The 15,858-nt window shown below is 35.4% G+C and overlaps 1 protein-coding gene across 1 annotated transcript in view; it reads left to right on the top strand.

Moving 5' to 3' along the window:
- Window positions 1-15,858, top strand: part of cd276 (CD276 molecule) — a 149,601-nt gene that overhangs the window by 40,470 nt on the left and 93,273 nt on the right. The window lies entirely within an intron of this gene.

Raw genomic sequence — 15,858 nt, 5'->3', positions numbered from 1 at the left:
CAAAACTTGACTGTTACTTTAAGTTCCTCACTATGGAATTAAGTCAAATTGTCATTTCTGGGTGCACTATCCCTTTAAAGTCCTCAATATTTTTATAGTCACTCCAGACGAATCGGAAGTCAATTAAAATTTTCGCTGCGATGGCTTCATGGACTTCCCTCGTCTATTTCTCACTGCTGCTCACTGCCAAACCCAAATGGGAAGAAAATAATAAATTGTTCAATTATGGTCCAATAGGCATCGCCATCAGTTTTCTCCCATTGTTAAATGAGAAAGTGGATGATTTTTTCACAGATTGCTTTTTTGAAATGGGAACGGGTCTTTTGTGCTTAGATGAAGTCAGTGAGGAAGACCTTACAGCGTTACACTGCATGTTAACATGGGTCTGTTCAGCGATCTCAGAGGATATTTAATGTTTAAAGTACAAGTCCAATGAGATTTCACAATAACATCATGATCTACAGCACATGCTGATAGATGAAGGTCAGATTCTCAACTTCTGATGCTGCAGAAGTACCTGTGCTAGCGTCGTCAGCATGAATCTCAGTTGTACATGGATCATCCTGACTACCACAGCCTTACAACTTGTTAGTAAACAAGCGTCAGACTCCATGTGCGAGCTAAGGGATCATGCCGACCTTGTTTGATATGAAAATGCATTTGCATTTGTTTACAACATCTGCTGTATGCTCAACAACTTTGGTAATTAATATTGACCTAGCCGAGCTTCATGCAGTTTGCTTGCTTGTTTTTCTACAACAAACAACCATGCAACCAGGATTTGCTTTGAAACTGAATGCACCACATTTAGAAGTGGTCAGATTTAGATTAGAAACACTTCGGCAAGTGGATGAATTTCTGTAACTGTTTATTGCAAAACCTAAAGAGTGTTTAAGCATCCGATCTATTAAAATGTAAGCTGTTTGAAATGGAAAACACACTTTTTGGTGACATTAAATGACACATCTTTAAAATATTATTTAGAACTAAATAATATTACTATTTAGAACTGTGCTACCATATGCAATCATTAGTGGAAAAAAACATTCACAAAGTTATTGAATACGAGATAAGTCTTTTGTATCTTAATAGAAGCTCAGAACGTCTTTCTAAGTGAGGACTTTCTATCACTGAAGAGGGGAAAATCTATTTAGTATTCAAAAGAGAGTTTTCTGGAAGAGGACGAGACTCCAACAAGCCTGTTAAAATGTCACACTTCTCTCTAAATTCCCAATGAAAAATTACAAAGTAATGCAGACGTGCCCCGAAATGAATGAGAAAGCCAGAGAAAAAGAGGAGTGGAAAAAGATGTCTGTCTGACAGTGAAGGTTCAGAAAGAGAAAACGATCATCTCAATCTCAATTAGCCACAATGTAATTCATCAATTAGCTTCTGTCTGTCATTCACCTCAACTGCTCGTTTAAGCCACTATAGGATTTATGGAGATGTTTATTCAGTAGAAATATATGCTTTAGAATTTTGTGTAAGTTAACAATTAACTGCTTTTGATCACATGCTTATCATTGACTTAAACATCAAACATCTGTGTAAAAACTAAAGACATGTGCAGTGCACATTGTGTTTTATATGCAAATGTAAAAATGATTGCATTTAAATATATACAACTGTCTAGGAGTAAGAAACTAACTAAATAAATAAATAAATTAATAATCAGTCTTCAGGCAAGAAAAGGCAATTCTGATTTTATTTTATTTATTTTATTGATTATAAATTATATTGTCCACATTATCTTACAAAGTGTAATGTTTTTACATAATATATAATATATTTTATATATAATATATACTATTTAATATACAGAGGTAGCCAAAATGATTAGAAAACTAGTATTTTCACCAGATAAAAAAATGTTTTTTTTTCAGTTAGTTATTTCTATTTTTTGCTGTAGTGTGTCATTAGGAATTATCAGTTTGCATTTCCAAACATTCATTTTGCCATTAATAGTAATAATCCAGTGAGATTTGTGTCTGCACAAGGAGTCTGACAACAGCCAGTGCTCCACACAGAGATCTGATCTCATTATCATCCAGTCTGTCTGGAATGACATGAAGAAACAGAACAAACTGAGACAGACTAAATCCAGACGAACTGTGGCAACATCTCCAAGATGCTTCAAGAAACCTACCTGCGAAGCTACAGTACTAATAAAAGTTTTAGGCACTTGTGTAAAAATGCTGTAAAATGAGGATGCTGTCAAAAATAATGTCATAAATAGATTTTCTTTATTAATTAACTTCTATTAACTAAATTTAATCAACATTTGGTTTGTGTTTAAAGCAGCTTTTGCCCTAGGTGCACTTGTGCATAGTTTTTAAGGTAGCTTTGCAGGTTGCCACAGTTTTTTCTGGATTTAGTCTGTCTCAGTTTGTGTTATGTTTGCATTTATACAACACATGTGTAAATACATAAACAAAATAACAATGAAGTGTCTTTAAAACCCCTCTTTTTAAACCCCAAACTACTTCCTTCTGCCATGGATTCAAATCAAAGTTTGACAGTTGAACAGCTGAGCCCAAGCTTCCATTACTAATTCCAAAATGTCTCTTTAGAACTAGCAACGAAGGAATGTTGAGTTGCTTCATTGAAAGCGCATCGTATTACTGCAGTAAAAGGTCACTGTACTATGTCGAATTTTATAAGTTATAGATGGACTGAGCGAGTGTGATTAATGTACATGCATCTGATACAGCATTCATTATTCAGATTGGTCTCGTCTCATATCCACAAACATTAGTTTGAATGTCTGCTGAGGAAAGCGTTATCTTTGTCGTAACATTAGTATCCTTTCATCTGTTAAGGGTAATTTTGCTGCTCAGTGCATTTGTTGGCTGCGTCAAGCTGTTTTTTAAACTAACAATTACTTCTGATTAAAGCCTTTATAACTTTTCAGTATAAAAGTCTTAAACAAAATGACAACGGAGTGTCTTTAAAAGCCCTCTTTTGTGCAAACTACTTCCTTCTGCCATGGATTCAAATCAAAGATTGACAGTTGAACAGCTGAGCCCATGCCTCCGTTACTAGTTTCAAAACGTCACTTTAGAACTAGCAACGAAGGAATGTTGAGTTGCTTCACTGAAAACGTACCGTATTACTGCAGTAAGTCTGATTAACGTACATGCATCTAATACAGAATTATTCAGATTGGTCTCGTCTCGTATCCACAAACATTAGTTTGAATGTCTGCTGAGGAAAGCGTTATCTTTGTCGTAACATTAGTATCCTTTCATCTGTTAAGGGTGATTTTGCTCCTCACTGCATTTGTTCATTTATAACTTTTCAGTATAAAAGTCTTTACCAAAGCTCCTTCTTTACTGCTAACTCACTCATAAAAACAGTCTATTGTGGCCATTTAATGGCGGAACAATGTAACTAAAATAACCATCACGAACACGCACTGTATCTCAATACAATACAGTAATGTTTATATAACATGATTTAATGAATAATAATATTTAATAAACAACAACAAAAACAGGCATCAAAAAAGTTGCTAGGTAGTTTAGTTCAAAAGTACAAAGGCAGTGCTCTGATATACAGCATTGAATTTACATAAACATGAGATTTTGCCAAAACTACCTGCTCTGGAACAAATAATAGATTAATGAGACCAAATATGGTCTGTTAGATTTACCCAAAACAAATTACATCTTGTTTAACCACTACAGAGACATCAGAGCCAGCGGTAAATTCTAGAAGATGTGGCCAAGGGTGAGATGTTGTCGGACGAATTCATGAGTGCCAAACGCCCGCTGACCATCTGGTTGCATGTCCGAAAACGTTGAAGCAAATTTTCAAATAGACGTTATCTTTATTAACAAACAAACAAAAAAAGTACATTCTCACCTGAAAACCTCTTAAACCTACATTCCGTGACACAAAATCAGTAATATTTGGGCGGCCACCATGACACTCGCTGTAAGAAGTACCGCAATCGGAGTGATATGATTACAAACTGTGCAACAGCTGTTGGAGTTCTGATATCGCTCTAATATCACACTCTTATCAGCCAATTAGATTCGAGGACCAGAAAGATCTGTTGTATAAATATATGTAACCCCACTGTATATTATCTTAACATTATGCCTTATTGATATGACACACTGATTATCTAGAAAGATTAAATATAGTCAACCTCTGGTCTAAATAAACAGCTCATGACTGACGCCAGGCAAAGATTCGCACTGCTTCCCTCACATCATTTTCTCCAGCACTGACTTCACTGTCATTTCTGATGACAGCGGCCAAATATTCAATCCATTTGCACAGTAGCACAGTAAGAGTGTTGAGGTAGATGTGTATCCTGAGATGATCTGAGCTCTGCACAAACTCACCGTTACATAAGGATGTTTCTCAGTTAATCTGCAGCTATCGACCTTGAGCTTGTGTAAGAAAGAGCTGAAAACACTGAGAGAAAACAAGAACACTTACAGATGGAGAGAGCAAATGATGAGCAGACCTCTGACACTAGCATCAGGAGCTAATGAGTTAACATAGGAGACGAGCTCCCCTTCTAGAGAAAGCCCTGTTTTTCTGACTGTTTCTGGGTGGCTGTTTCAGACTGCATGAGAATGTGGAGGATTTCTCACTTTCTTTCAAACAGCTGATATCTCTGTCAGTACACTGGCCTCGCTTTAAAAGTCCTTCCACATGTCAGCAGCTCAGAGAACGGCAGGCATATATGTGTGTGTGTGTGTGTGTGTGTCTTGCATTACATAGAGAGGAATCATTGCTGTCCATCTCTCTTTGCTGCCACAGCATTCTGGGTAAAACCTGTGAGAAAAATACAGAAAGAGACAGAGAGAAAAGCGAGAGTGGTCAATAGACTGCTGGAGTGAGTTGGGAGGGAGTGCAGAAACGGATGCTTAGAAATGTAGCCATGGTGATTTTGCAGTGAATAATGTAGCCATGGCAATGTTGCTGTGGCGACTGTCTAGCATTGATGAACTGGTGCTGATGTCACAACAGAAATGGTTATGGGATGTAGCAGTAAAATTCTTCGTCTTATTCCACAATCTGGTTTTAACATTAGGCTGACACTGATCTAGCATGGTGCCATTAAATTAGCTTCTACCACATATTTTCTATGCAAATTTTGAATGCACTAAAACTATTTGATGTAGGACTTTCTTTGAAACTTTTAAAATTTCACAAATAATGACATAAATGTTAAGTATCACTTAATTAAATGTGTAATTTAAAAAAAAAAATCTTGTTATTTGTTTTCAATAATTAATATTAAATTTATATAATAATATTTATAAATAATGTAAGATATTTAATTGATAGAATATAATCATATTTTGAGATGTTTAATGGATTTTCACACAATTGCTAGTACTAGTCAAAAATAATAAAAAAAAGTTTTTCTACTTTAAAATGTTTATTTCAGTGTTACTTACCATTTCTTTATTATTTGTGAAATTCACCACATTTATTTAATTACTGTTTCTGAGTAAAATTTCACTGAAAGTTAATTTGTGAAAGATTTTGAGATTAAAGCCGTAATATTTCAAGAGTAAAATCTAAATTACGAGAAGAGAATAAAGTCGAAATACTCCAAAAATAACGTTACAAGAATAATGTTGAAATATTGCGAGAATAAAGGCAAAATATTTTGAGAATAAAGTCGAAATTACGAGAATAATGTTGAAATATCGCAAGAATAAAGTCGAAATTATGACAATAGCGGTAGATATGTTTAAATTAAGTTTTTTTTTTTTTTCAGAATGAAGTCGAAATATTTTGAGAATAAACTCAAAATTACAAGAAAATAAATTCACTAAAAGTGACCATTTTAGTGCCACATTAAAAAAAAATCGAAGATTACGAGATTAAAGCCATAATATTTCAAGAGTAAAATCAAAATCACGAGAATACAGTAAAAATATTACGAGAGTAAGGTCGAAATACTACAAAAATAACGTTGAAATATTTTTTAGAATAAAGTCGAAATTATGAGAATAATGTTGAAATATTCAGAGAATAAAGTCTAAATATTTTGAGAATAATGTCAAAATATTGCGAGAATAAAGGCGAAATATTCCAAGAATAAAGTCGAAATTACGAGAATAAAGTATATATGTTTAGAGAATGAAGTCAAAATGTTTTGAGAATAAAGTCGAAATATTTTAAGAAGTCAAAATTACAAGAATTGGCAAAAATGCCATAAAAATTACAAGAATTAATAAGCAATTTTGAAATTAAAGTTTTTGAGAGTATATATAGCCTATTGCGCATGCAAATGACAAATGAAATTTTGTCAGTTTTATAGGGAAATACAAACAATATGTCTTACAATAATGTGTTTTTCACGCTCTTTACTGTGAAGTGACAGATCGCTGTATTCACCTCAGTTTAGGCGGCATGTAAATCCATCATCTTTCCGATTACGATAATGACATATTCGTTTCATTAAATTGGGCTGTACTGTTTTTTTCAATTCTTTCACTTTTATCTTTCTATAAATATGGAATAAATGTTATGTTCCAGGTTGTGCAGGGGATGTTAAGTGCAGAGATGGGTTGGTGTCTGTACTCACAAAGGCACGGAAAACAAATAAAGCGTTCTAATAAAATAAGGCGAGCCACTAAAGGGACACGGTTAGCTTCTAGCTAGCACTAGCCTGTTACATTGCAGTACATAAGATTTCACTTACCACATAAACAGAGTAAAGATAGATGACTGTGCGGACGATGGCGAATGATTTGCAGATCCTGATCACCACTGCCAGCATCTAAACTTGTCAAATGTGGTAAGTACTGCGGCTGTAGTATAGCGTTACACAGAGCATGTGCGATGCAAATCTTAAAAGCGAAAGTAAAATGGTCGTGCATTCAAAACGGCATTTTCAGTGCCCCGCATATTAATAGCGGCTTGAGCTCCGTAATTAAATATATATTTTCCTCCATGTGTTTTCTTCCTGCTGTGTAAGCTATTGTAATGAGCCGCTCTGTGAAACAGCCAATCAGAGCAAAGTTCATCATTGTTATTCATGAACCTTCCAAATAAGGTAATAACAGACCATTTCATTCTAGGGACCAATCCTAGGGTTGTAAATGGACTTTCTGGAGAATTTTTGCCCTTTCCTATGCCATATACCTTCTATGTAGATATCAGAGAACAATTTAAAATATTGTATCAATGCATTCTGTGGCACCTTTAAGAAAGGCGAATTTCATTCAGTTCATTTAACAATATTGTGTTATGACTTCAAAACAACTTTAATACGCTGTGACATTTGAAAATGTATACTTTTGAACATTAGTGTCAAGTGTATAGGTTTTGTAACACAGTAGGTTTGCACTGTAGCTCTTGTGAAGTGAAGAGCTCCGGTATGAATCCTGTGAAACTACAGTTCGACAAAACAGCTCAAACCTGTGTATAAGGAAGTTTATGTAGCATGACTGCATCAGCAAATGCATTTTTATATCACTTTTTAAATTTGGTGGAGGGGTTTTGTTATTTTACAACACAATAGAGCATTAACTTTTGACGACACTCACTGGACATTCAAATTCTATTTTGAATGTCCAGTGTTACAGCATATATTACAACAAAGCAATATGTGCCTGCATCAATGTAATAAGAAACGTGTCACTTTCACGTATTGAATGCACGTTATGGCGCCACTCACTGAATATTTCACTTTGAAACTGCCACGAAACATGCAGTAAGGTACGTAATATCAACTGTTGCAGAAATGTCATCTCAAGCACGTATTTGCAATGAGCCTAAGATTGGTAAGTTGCATTTAGCAGTGGATTTTTTGGTGTGTTTGCACTGTTTAGCATAATTTGTTTAGTGAGTCGAGTGCTAAAGCGACGCAGACAGTGCAAATAAACAGCAGGCGCAATTCGTTGGTGGTGAATTTCCCCCTCAGCGTCAGCCTTTTCATAATCTCCATTCTGTTTTCTTTCCTGTCTTTCTCCTCCCATTGTTTCATATCTTCCTTTCAATCTATATTTTACCTCCTCACTCACACAGGAAATGCATGGCTCATATTTATGTATTTATGCTCTACTTAATAACCCCTCAATATTTCTCTCTAGTGTTAGTGGAAGGATTACATCATTGTGTTTCTCTCTTTGTTATCATCTGGTCCTCCACTTGTCCCAGCAAACGTTGCCTCCTAAATTGCTACCTGACAGAGCCGGGCCGAGCTCACAGTAGCCTAAAGAGTCAAGTAAGCAGACAGAAAGAAAATGAGAGAGCGAAACAGAGAGGCGGACAAAGCAAGAGAGAATGATAGCGGCAAGAATGAAACCCTTTATTAGTCCTTGTCTCCTTCTTTTCCTCACCGGTCTAATTTGAATGTAATTAGCACATGCATTGGTAGGAGAAACAGCAATCTAAATGAGAGTGTTGTTCAATCCTGCTTCTTGATGGAGCCTGTATTCATTACTGTCGCAGACGCAAACAGCACTTTTCACAGTGAACACCATCCTGATTGGCCTGGTCACGAGGCCACGCTGCTAAACAGCCCAAACACACAAAGGCACACAAGCTAGTTCAACGCCAAACACCACATGCCAACGCTGGATCCATGTGTTCAACCTGAAGGTATTTCTTGGGCCGGTGTGAACCTGTGTTCACAACTAGTGCGCAAAAATATTTGGCAGCGCAACTATTTTCAACGTTAATAATAATCAGAAATATTTCTTGAACAGCAAATCAGCATATTAGAATGATTTTTGACGGATCATGTGACACTGAAGACTAGAGTAATGTTGAAAACGTAGCTTTGCATCACAAGAAAAATTTTTTTTTACTATATATTCACATAAAAAGATTTAGATTTATTTAGATTTATTCTAAATTGTAGCAATATTTCACAATATTAATATTTTTTTTAATCAAATGAATGCAGCCTTGGTGATCAGAAAATACTTCTTTTTTATTATACATCATATAAAACAGTTTTATCTATTATTTTTTTATTTGAATAATATTTGCAAAGTTTCATGGGATGATCAAAGTTAATTTCCTCAAAATATGTTACTCACACTAATACGCTAGAACTCATGTGAGTACACTGGCACTCTAGTACATTAGTACTCGCACTAATACATTATAACTCACTCCAGTACCAACACAAGTACACTAAAACTCTAGTACTCACAGTAGACATTATAACTCACACTAGTACTCTAATACCCACACAAGTACACTAGAACTGTAGTACTCACACTAGTACTGTGGTACCCACACAAATACACTAGAACTCAAATACTCACACTAGTACATTATAACTCATACTAGTATGCTAGTACTGACAGAAGTACATTAGAACTGTAGTACTCACACTAGACATTATTACTCACAATAGTACTCTAGAACTCACACTAAAACTCTGTAACTCACAAAAGTACACTAGAACTGTAATACTCACACTAGTACATTATAACTCACTAGTACTCACACTAGTATATTATAACTCATACTTGTATAAATCCTTTGAAACTACAGTTCGACACAACAGCTCAAACCTGTGTATAAGGAAGTTAATATGGCACAGTTGCATCAGTAAATAATAAAAAAAAGTTTGGTGGAGGGGTTTTGTTATTTTCCAACACAATAGAGTCACAAGTGGGTCGCGGGAGATTTTGTATGGGTCGCCAAGTCGAGCACTATTTTTCAGTGTGCTATATACTAGGGCTGGGCGATAAAACGATAACGATATCGCGATAGACAAGAGATCGATATCAATAAAAAATGTGTTCGATAAAACGTTCGATATTTTGTATTCTTCGTCGGCCCGCCCAGCCCCCCCTTTAACGTTCAGTTCATAGCGCCAGATCACAATAGAAGTTAAGGTTATCTTTCCTACAGAACGGGTCCATGTTGTTGTATTAAACAAACTAAATAGCCTTATGTTATTTATCTTATTTACACGACGGCATTTGATTTCTGTCTCTACATGATCGCGCGTTTACAATGTCTCCTCACAGACGGGATCGCGGACTCCATTCAAAAAAACGGACTTTACTATAGGGCGGAATGCCGCGGAATTCGTCGATTTTTGGACCAATAAATCAAAAGTTTGTCTGTTAATTAATTCAGATCGCGATATGGACTAGTGTCTGTGAAAACTGAAATGCAAAAAGACCGTTTCAATAAGAATCCTGCATGTTCCGTTTGCCTCTATATGTATGAATGGAGGAGACGCGTTTTATTTTCACTACACGCATACTAAAGCACACGTGACTCTCCCGCTAATTTTTGGCCTTTGCATCTCACATGAACAGACAAACTCCAATAAATACATCTCCAAAGCTGCTGTGAGTGTCACTTTTTGTCAATTTTACCGTTTCATTAGTGAAACTAGCATCATTCATACTGTATTACACACTGAAACTTCACGGCAACCTGTCAAAATAAAAGTGCGGTTTAACATGTAACAGAACAATATTGGTCTTGTATTACTTTGTACAGTATAATGTAGGTGTTTATATGTTCACATTTAAATAATTTACATAAAACAATATATATGATAAAAAATAAAATAAAGAGTCACCACTTAATTGTTGAAAAAATACTATTATTATTAAACCTTTTTTTAACTGAATATAATTTTTCTTCTATGTATTAATTTTAACAGTAAAGCTCCGTTTATTTTTATTTTTAAAAATAAATCTGTGATTTTGCTTTCATTTGATTATCAGAAAAATTTAAACAAGAATTTCTGAAAAAAAAAAAGATTGTAAGGCCCTATTGTTTAAAATGTTGAAAGTTTTGGACTTATTTTTTCACTTAAATAAATATTTTTGTTATTACACAAAGTATAGGCTAAAGTACCGGGAAAGAAGTAATGTTGGCTACTGGCAACCAGCAATCTGTGCAGAAATAAATATTATCAGCCAAGTACTTTGCAACAACCTCTGACCTGTGGTCAAGCCGTACTTCTGGGCCATACATTAGCTTGACCATTCACTTCATCGACAATGAATGGGGTTTGAATTGAGGATTAAGAGATAATTAAGTGTATATTGTGACTTTAGACTTATGTTTACATTTTAATTATTTGAGTTTTCCATGGTTGTTGACATTTCTGTCTTAATAACTGAGGGGATTATGATCAGAGGAAGGTTAAGTTTAAAATAAAAATGTTTGAATGTAATATATTTTTCTCCTGGTCCTTATTTTAAATGGGTCATAAAAAATATCAATAATTATCGATATCGACCGATATGAAACACTGATATCGTGATATAGTTTTCAGCCATATCGCCCAGCCCTACTATATACTATTGGTTAAAATTTATACGTGTAGTTCACCTATTAGCCGCATGAGGGAGCTTGTCGTTTTCATCTTCTGCTTTTTTTTTTGCCTCAAAGTATCTTACTGGAGTAAATGTAAATGGAGTAAAATGGTCACAGTGGGTGCATAAAAAAGTTCTCAAAAAATATTTCAGTAAGAAACTTGTTTTTGATTTAACTTAATGTTCATATTATTCTGGTAGATGTGCAAAGCATTGAATGTCATATGAAAGGCATGCATTGATTCTGTCTGGTTTTATTGATGATAGGAAGAAAAACAAATGATTAACTGCCCTATTTTGCACTTTGTCTCATTAAGTATAAATTGTGTACACTGTAATGATGAGAATATGAAAACAATGAGATGCCTTGTCAAATCTTCCTTTCTCATTTCACCTCTGCATTTTACTTATTGTCAACAACAGGTAAATAAAAAAATGTGCTTTGTCAAATATCTGTACCTTTTTTAAATAGTTAAGTGGAAGCTTAACTGACCTTAAAAATGGTCATACATATTTTGTTAATGCATAAATTCTCTTCGTGATATATGAACTATATGGGCCTCATGTTTTATCGACTTTAAAATGTGGGTCCCCAGAAAAAAAGTTTGGGAAACACTGCAATAGAGCATTAACTTTTGACAACACTCACTGGACATTTAAATTCTGAACCATCATAATACATACCTGAAACAACAAAGCAAAATGTGCCTGTATCAATGTAATGAGAAACGTGTCACTATCACGTATCGAATGCACGTTATGGCGCCACTCACTGTATATTTCACTTTGAAACTGCCGCGAAACATGCAGTAAGGTACATAATATTAGTGTAGTACTCGCATGAGTACACCAGAACTCCAGTACTCAAAGCAGTATTCTAGAACTCTGGAATTCACACAAGTACACTAGAACTCTAATACTCACACTAGTACATTATAACTCACTAGTACTCTAGTACTGATATGAGTATACTAGAACTCTAGTACTCACACTAGTATATTACAACTTACACTAGTACTCTACTACTGATATGATTACACTAGAGCAGTAGTATTCTAGCACTCACGTGTACACTAGTACTCAGGTGGGCGTGTCACTGACTTCAGCTGTGAACAGCGTTTTCTCACCAGCCTTTAATTCTTGACGTTGTGAGTGTAACAACTCATATAAAAAAACGGCAGTGCCAAAACATATTGTACCTCTCATTAGTTTAGGAGTTTTGCTGCTGATGGGACATGTATCATTGTTAAAGGTGAGCTGAACGTAATAGTTCTACAATCAGTCTCTATTTTTTTTAATGGATCAATTGTTGGTAAAAGAGACATTATTCTTTTTTCTATTGTTATTTTGTGTTATTGTGAACATCAGTTAAGTCTGAGTTTGTGTGTGTGTGTGTGTGTGTGTGTGTGTGTGTGTGTGTGTGTGGTGTCCCTTTATTTGTGTGTTTTGATGCATTCTGTTAAATCCTGTTTGGAGTTTGCTTTCACACAGCCTGTCATCTGCCTTTGCTCAGTGATATAAAATCATATTAGTTTCAGCATTTTTAGGGAACACTAAACAGAAAATAGCCTCCTAAAATGCCTGATCTATACCCTCTGAAAGCTTCCTGTTCATGTCTTTACACACTGTTCCTCCCTTCGACACACACTCTAATGACTGCAGCCTCCGTAAACTGCTTTTGTTCTGGCCTGTGAAGAACTCTACATCATTGTCTGTTTGTACGACACAACATTGTGTTTGTGCTTAATGCAGTTTCAATTAGATGCCTGGAAATGAAGTTGCTCTGAGATTAACTTCCACTTCTCTTCCAGAGGCCAGAAACTGATAGGAAAGTGTGAAATAACACTTATATGGTCACTATGGTATCAACCTCAAATATTATATTATATTATATTATATTATATTATATTATATTATATTATATTATATTTTATTATTAAAATAAATAAAAATAAAAATAATAACATTTTAGAGAATACAATTTCTTATGTAATGTTTATTATGCAGAATTGCTATGTAGACACTTGAGCGAATGTAGATTTATGACAGCCCCCAATAATTCACAATTTGCTTTCATTACTGTGTGAGAGTTGGAGAAGCTCCAGAGAGCAGCAGGACGGCATCAGTGAACTAATAGCTAAGGTAATTGTAACTCAACGCAGCATGTTAGATAATCCCGTTGAACTTTCGAGTGTTGTGTCGCTGTCTATCATAAGTATGAAATACAGAAAGAAGGGACACTTTGAAGTTGACCCAAATGTGTTTGAAATCTGGAGCTCATGGGCTGTATCTTTAATCCCTTAAATGGTGTGGTCTGTTCTTTAATCTGACTCCAGGCTGCTATATTTAACACTGGTCAGGCACACACTCAACATTAAGCTGTCTGATGGGCTGCACATTAGTGTGGGTGATTTCTGACCCCTCCTGTCATGGGAAACGCCTCTAGCCCATCTAACCCCTCCTGACCATTTCACCCTATTGCACCACTTAAGTTTTTTTTTCTCGTATTAACAGTGTGTTTAATCTTCAGCACCCTCCACACTCCCCATATGTACCTTTTGCTAATTGTATAAACAAATTCTGACACTGAATCATTGATCAATGCTGTTTGAATGAACTTACAGCTAATGCTCAATTCTGACATTTACACATCATGGCATGTTTATGCCGGTCAGCAAAGAGTCACAGTGAGAGTAGGTTTGAAGTGGCTAATTTTCTCCACTGGAAATAAATACTTAAATGCATACAATACAAAATTATAATAACTTTTTGTGTACTGTGTGTAATGCATGCACCAAATGCAATAGTTCTTACAAACTAGAATATGAGAAAGTATTTTAACAACAACAAAAAAAAAACATCATGTTTATCACTGTGTTTTTAATCTTTCTATTTTTTAACTTTCCATACTTGTTTCTTTTTTTATGTATAATTTCCATATTTATTTAACCTAGTTAAATAACTGCTGCTAGTACTCGCACTAGTAAACTAAAACTCATGCTAGTCCTCACACTAGTACTCTAATACTCACACAAGTACTCACACTAGTACATGTGATTTTCCACTTATACTATTAGTTAGCTAGTACTGACACACACACACACACACACACACACACACACACACACACACACACTACTACTACTACTCACACTAGTTCTCTAGTAACCCTCCTAGTACACTAGTACTCACACTATTACATTAGTACTCTATTACTCACACAAGTACACTAGAACTCCCACTAGTGCTCACACTAGTACTCTAGTACCCACACAAGTACACTAGAACTCACACTAATGCTTACACTAGTACTCACACAAGTACACTTGATCTTACACTGGTACTACTTTATTACTCACACAAGTATACTAGAATTTACTCTACTCATACTAGCACTTTAATACTCACACTTGCACATTAGTACTCTAGTACTCACGCAAGTACAATTGATCTCCCACAAGTACACTAGAATTCACACTAGTACTCACACAAATACACTAGATATCTCACTAGTATTACTAGTATGCTAGTACTCATACAAATACACTTGATATCTCACTAGTACTACTAGTAAGCTAGTACTCACACAAATACACTTGATATCTCATTAGTACTACTAGTATGCTAGTACTCACACAAGTACACTAGTACTCACACACGTACACTTGATTTCCCACTACTACTCACACTAGTACTTTAGTACTCACACAAGTACACTAGAACTCCCAATAGTATTACTAGTATGTTAGTACTTACAGTAAAACTCACACTAGGGCTCACACCTGTACTCACATAAGTACACTTGATCTCCCACTGGCACTACTAGTACACTAGTACTCTAGTACTCACACACGTACACTTGATTTCCCACTACTACTCACACTGGTACTCTAGTACTCACACACATACTCTAGTACTCACATAATTACACTAGAACTCACACTAGTACTCACACAAGTACACTTGATCTCCCAATAGCACTACTAGTATGTTAGTACTTACACAGCTACAGTAAAACTCACAGTAGAACTCACATAAGTGCACTTGATCTCCCACTGGTACTACTAGTACACTAGTACTCACATTAGTACTCCAGTACTCACACATGTACACTTGATTTTCCACTGGTACTACTAGTACTGTAGTACTCACACAAGTATACTAGAACCCACTACTACTACTTACACTAGCACTCTAGTACTCACACAAGTACACTTGATGTCCCACAAGTAAACTAGAACTCACACTAGTGCTCACACATGTACACTTGATCTCTCACTAGTACTACTAGTATGCTAGTACTCACACAAGTGCACTAGTACTCTATACTTACACAAGTGAGTACTAGTACACTTGATCGCTCACTACTACTCACACTAGTACTCTAGTACTCACACAAGTACACTTGATCTCCCAATAGTACTACTAGTATGCTAGTGCTTACACAAGTACACTAGAACTCACACTAGAGCTCACACTAGTACTCACATAAGTACACTTGATTTCCCACTGGTACTACTAGTACTCTAGTACTCACACTGGTACTACTAGTACTCTAGTACTCACACTGGTACTACTA

This window comes from Garra rufa, chromosome 11, assembly GCF_049309525.1.
Source record: "Garra rufa chromosome 11, GarRuf1.0, whole genome shotgun sequence".
Lineage (NCBI taxonomy): Eukaryota > Metazoa > Chordata > Actinopteri > Cypriniformes > Cyprinidae > Garra > Garra rufa.
This window is presented reverse-complemented; position numbering and strand designations above follow the sequence as displayed.